Raw genomic sequence first — 6,145 nt, forward strand, 5'->3', positions numbered from 1 at the left:
AAGCTTAGAAGTGATATCCTTCAGTTTAGGCAAAAGCCTAGTGAGTCATTTTCCAAACTTATGGAGAGATTCAAGGATCTACTCCAAGAATGCCCTCACCATGGCCTAGACCTATGGCATTTATGTCAAATAATTTATGAGAGTATTGATTACCCAACTAAACAAATGATAGAGTCTATGTGCCCTGAGGGATTCATATCCTTTACAGATAAAAGAAAGGCATGGGAATTCTTACTTGACTTAGCTGATAAAACCCGTGAATGAGAATCAACCCAAGAGAGTGAAAGAACCATAGGAGGAAAAGGATATTTTGTGAATGGGATAGTAGCCAAGGAAGCCCATTTGGATAGCCTAATTGAGAGGATTGAGGCTATTGTTCCTAGAGAGCCATCATCAGTCAATTTGGTTAAGATTTGTGCTTGGTGCCAGTCCCCTGGACATGTCATAGAAGAATACCCCAACACCTCTGGGGGCACTTCTAATGATAGTGTTAATGTTTTATACTAGAATAATCCATATAGTAATACCTACAATCCAGGATGGAGAAATCACCCAAATTTCTCTTGGAATCAAGGCAACCAAGCAGGGCCTTCCAATTTCCATAATCAAGGTCAACCTGGACTCCAAAGGCCTCCCTTTGCACAATAATATTTTTCTCAAAATACTTTTCCTAGATCAAATGTAGGACCTCAGGCGAGTTTTCCTAGGACCCCTCTTCTATCATCTTATCAGTAACCCCCTGGGTTTACCAATACTGGAGAGGCAAGTAGAATAAGTGACTTGAAAAAAAATATGGCCCTCCTCATGACAAGCCATCAAAATCTTACGAGAGAACTCACTCAAGTTGTCTCAATTATGTATGAGAGGGAGAAAGGAACTTTACCCAGTCAACCAGAGCCTAACCCCAGGCATCATCAACCTGTTAGTTCACAAACATCAACTAATACGGCACTGAATATAGTACAAGGTTAGACCCGATAAGGGCTCTCTAACCAATGTAATGTTGTTTATGCCCTTAGGAGTGGTAGAGAGTACTTACAGAGGGTTCCTAAATCTTCCTCATCTATTACTCATGTTAACTCTCCTTCAGTTGAGGACACAAGTGTGCCTCTTGTTTCAAGTTCGTCTGATGAACCTAAAGATTTTTTTGAAACTAAAGATGATTTGGTTGAGGAAACCAAAAATGATTCTTCTGAACAGGGACAAATCCCTAACAGTCCGTATGTTCATCCTGTCCCATTTCCTAATCGCTTGGTAAACAAAAGGAAGACTGCTTCCATGGACAAAATTTTAGAAGTCTTCAAAAAGGTAGAAGTGAACATCCCTCTTTTCGATGCCATATCCCAGATCCCCGCCTATGCAAAGGTACTGAAAGATTTGTGTACTCACAAACGTATCACTAGTGTGCCCAAAAAGGCGTTCTTGGCAGGTAACATTAGTTCCATAATTACTCAGCCTATAGCAGCCAAGTATAAGGATCCAGGGAGCCCTAGCATATCTTGTGTCATAGGCAACACCTACATTGAGCATGCCTTACTTGACCTTGGCGCAAGTGTGAATCTTTTACCTTACCATATGTACAAGCAACTAGGATTAGGAGAATTGAAAACCACTGGAACTACTCTTCAGTTGGCAGATAGGTCTGTTAAGATTCCTAAAGGGATGGTCGAGGATGTCTTACTAAAGGTGGGAGAATTTATTTTCCCTGTTGATTTCATTGTGTTAGATACTAAGCCCTTCTCAACCAAGGATGAGATCCCAATAATTCTAGGAAGACCATTCTTGGCTACCAGTAATGCATTAATCAATTGCCGGAATGGTTTCCTAAGATTATCTTTTGGTAACCAAACTGTTGAGTTTAACATGTTTAGGATTGGCAAGCAACCACATATGGAAGAAGAGATCAATATGCTTGAGAATTTTCTGGATTTTTTTGATGATTTAGTTACCAACTTTGATATTGATTTTGATTTAGAATTCCAAGAGTGTATGGATGAGTTGGATGATGACAGTGAAAATTTCTTTTCTGAAGTCTTGAGTCTTCACACACTTGTGGAGCCCTTAGGACCTCTTTCCAATTCCATTCCCAAACATTCCATAGTTGAGCCCCCTAAGCTAGATCTTAAGGATTTGCCATCTAATTTGAGATATGCTTTCCTAGGGCCTGACCAGACTCTTCCTGTAATAATTTCTTCAAATTTGACTTCTAGCCAGGAAGAGGAGTTACTTAAAGTGTTAAAAGATAATAAGGAAGCCCTAGGTTGGACCATGGTTGATATCAAGGGTATAAGCCCTTCCATTGTGTAACATCATATACATCTTATGGAGGATTTCAAACCATTCACGGAACCCCAAAGAAGAGCTAACCCAGTGATGATGGAAGCCATTAAGAAAGAGATCCTAAAGTGCTTAGATCATGGAATAATTTATCCTATTTCTAACAGCCAATGGGTAAGCCCAGTTCACGTAGTGCCTAAGAAGTCTAGGGTGACTGTAGTTCCCAATGCCAATAATGAACTAATTCCAACCCGTGTCCAATCAGGGTGGAGAGTGTGCATAGACTACAGGAAACTTAACGAGGCAACCTGGAAGGACAACTTCCCATTGCCATTCATTGATCAGATGTTAGAGAGGTCAGCTGGACATGAATACTATTGTTTTCTTGATGGATATTCTGGTTGCTTTAGAGGACCAACATAAGACCACTTTTACATGCCCATATGGAACATTTGCTTACAGGCGTATACCCTTTGGGCTTTGCAATGCCCCTGCTATATTCTAATGATGCATGATGAGCATATTTTCTAACATGGTCAAAAAATTCTTAGAAGTATTTATGGATGACTTTTCAATTCATGAAAATTCCTATTCTGAATGTCTTCATCATCTTTCCCTAGTTTTGAAAAGGTGCATATCTAAGAATTTGGTTTTGAATGGGGAGAAATGTCATTTTATGGTTAAATCTGGTATTGTTTTAGGCCATGTAATATCCAAGGAGGGAATTAAGGTAGATAGAGCTAAAGTGAATTTAATTGATAATTTACCACCTCCTCAATCTGTTAAGGATGTTCGGTCCTTTCTAGGGCATGCAGGCTTCTACAGAAGGTTTATTAAGAACTTTAGTCAGTTGGCCCGACCTCTCACCTCATTTCTTGTCAAAGATCAGACTTTTGAGTTTTTTAAAGAGTGCCTAGAATCCTTCAAGCAACTTAAGAAGGAGTTGACCAATGCACCCATTGTTCAACCACCTGTTTGGACTGAACGTTTTGAACTAATGTGTGATGCTTCGGATTTTCCCATAGGAGCAGTTTTGGGTCAAAGGATTAATAAGTTGCCCACTGTCATTTACTATGCTAGTAGGACCTTAAATGATGCACAACTCAATTATACAACCACTGGAAAAGAATTTTTAGCTGTTGTATTTGCATTAGAAAAGTTTCGGTCTTACTTAGTTGGTTCACATGTGGTGGTGTATACTGATCATTCTGCCCTCAGATACCTAGTTTAGAAGAAGGATGCCAAAGCCCGTCTCATTAGGTGGGTTTTACTTTTGCAAGAGTTTGATTTAGAAATTAGGGATAAAAAAGGAGTTGAAAACCTAGTTGCGGACCATTTATCCCGGCTTCCCAATTCCTTGACTGTTGATTCTCCAGCCAACGAGAACTTTCCAGAAGAACAAGTATTTGCAATGTTCAGTGAACCATGGTTTACTGACATTGTCAACTTCTTAGTTTCAAGTGTGACTCCGGATCACTGGTCCACCCAAGATAAGTATAGGTTTCATTCCCAAGTTAAGCACTTTTTCTAGGATGATCCTTATTTGTTTAAGATATGTCCGGATCAGATTATCCGACGATGTGTTCCTAATCATGAGCAACATTCTATTCTATCTTTTTGTCATGATCATGCATGTGGTGGACACTTTGGACCTAAGAAGACTGCCGCAAAGGTTCTCCAATACGGATTTTATTGGCCCACTCTTTTTAGAGATGCTTTTGATTTTTGCAAGGCTTGCCCCGCTTGCCATTCTTTTGGCTGTATCAATAAAAGGAACATGATGCCTCTCAACCCCATTTTAGTAGTTGAGATCTTTGATGTTGGGGCATCGATTTTATGGGATCATTCCCTAACTCCTTTGGGAATTTGTACATACTTTTGGCCGTTGATTATGTTTCTAAATGGATAGAGGTCATATCTTGTAAATCTAATGACCACAAAGTGGTGGTCCAGTTTCTCAAAAAGAACATTTTTTCCTGCTTTGGTGCACCACGTGCAATAATTAGTGATAGTGGTACTCATTTTTGTAATCGACCTTTTAAGGCCTTAATGAAAAAGTATGGGATCACTCATAAGTTATCTACCCATTATCACCCCCAAACTAGTGGTCAAGTGGAGGTGTCTAATAGGCAGATCAAACAAATCTTGGAGAAAACTGTTAATCCCAACCGTAAGGATTGGTCCCTTAGGCTCATTGATGCCTTGTGGGTCCATCGTACTACATTCAAGACCGACCTTGCTCAGTCTCCCTACCGTTTGGTGTATGGGAAAGCTTGTCACTTACCAGTTGAGTTGGAACATAAGGCCTTTTGGGCCATCAAGAAGCTCAACTTTGATTTGTCTGATGCGAGAATTCATCGTAGGCTCCAATTATTTGAGTTAGAGGAACTTAGGAATGATGCCTATGAAAGTTTTAGGATTTACAAGGAAAAGACCAAAGTTTTCCATGATAAGCACATTATGCGCAAATCTTTTGCAATTGGTGATGAGGTCTTATTGTACAACTCTCGATTGCATCTTTTCCCTGGTAAGCTTAGATCCCGATGGGATGACCCATTTATTGTTCATAATGTATATCCTCATGGGGCTATGGAAATTTTGAATCCAGGAACAGGAGTAATTTCGAAGGTTAATGGTCAGCGTTTGAAACCGTTCTTCGAGTTTCCTAATACTAGTAGTGAAGAGGTCATGGATCTCCATGAACCTCTTTACACTGATGACTAACTTTTAATCAGGTATGACCCCCCTTGCATTGTCTTTGCTTTTAATTCTTTCCATGCATTGAGGACATTGCATGACTTAAGTCTGGGGGAGGGAAACTAGTTTCTTTTTTTTTCATTTTGTTTTATTTGTTTTTCTTTTTGTTTTTGTCCTACTTTGGCTTTTGGCTAATGATCATACCATTCGGTTGCTTAATGTATGAAAATAAAAGTTTTGACTAAGGTACCCATTTTGAACGTATAAAACCCTGTTGAGAAGAAAGAAACAAGTATGTATCTTAAGATAGAAATTTCTTTTGAAAAATAAGAGACCCCTGTTTTATGGTGATGGACCATATGTAAGTCTGTGGGTTCTTTGTACTTTTGATTTGGAGTTAAGACTTTCTTTTTAATTTGGCATGGGTTGACAAATGTACAATTTTAAATGAAATGTGAAATGTGGTATAAAGAAGAATAAGAGTTGATTCCCTTAGAACTAGACAGGGCATTGTGCCTCAGGAAGCGTGGTGTCTTGATCGAAATTCCTTGGGATGAAACTTCGGAAGTAACTCTAGCATCACTGCCTTTGTGGGCATATGCAAAAAAACGAAGGTACATAATAACTTGGGTGTCTGGTGTTTGCTCTACGATGTCATTCAAGCCAAAAGTAGTGGAGTAGAATAGAGTTTATTAGTGAAAAAAAAAAAGGAGAAAAAAATGTGCAAATGTCATTATTGCTTGGTAACATGTTTGGTCAAAAACACTCCAAAACCTTAGTCATTGGTTCCCTATTTCTTCACAAGTGGTTTTGCCTTAAGATAAAGATGTTTTGGAAGAGACGAGGTGAGTTCCAAATTAAGAAATATGCTAGTGCCTGGAATTGATAAAGGGCAATAAAAGTTCAAGTGTGGGGGTCCCTTGTAAGAGAAATTATCTTTGCTCCGGATCAGTATGAGCCTTACCTTTAGCCAAGGTTGGGATTTGTTTTTTCTAAATTTTGGGTGTATATTCACTGCAAACACCCACGAGACATAACTAGTCCACTAGGGTAACTTAGGGGTTTAAAGGCTTATTGCACATGCTAAATGCAACCATGATTCCTACGAAAGTGAGTTAGGTTTTTTTTTATTCTTTTTCGACGACTAGCAAAGTCTAAGTGTGAGAGAATT

General features: G+C 39.1%; 1 non-coding gene across 1 annotated transcript; it reads right to left on the bottom strand.

Annotated features, from left to right (window-relative positions):
- Positions 1-107, bottom strand: LOC122065905. Its single transcript, XR_006136152.1, has one exon. It is a non-coding gene; the product is annotated as a small nucleolar RNA R71 (small nucleolar RNA).
- Positions 108-6,145: the final 6,038 nt, after the last annotated feature.

This window comes from Macadamia integrifolia, unplaced genomic scaffold (assembly GCF_013358625.1).
Source record: "Macadamia integrifolia cultivar HAES 741 unplaced genomic scaffold, SCU_Mint_v3 scaffold215, whole genome shotgun sequence".
NCBI lineage: Eukaryota > Viridiplantae > Streptophyta > Magnoliopsida > Proteales > Proteaceae > Macadamia > Macadamia integrifolia.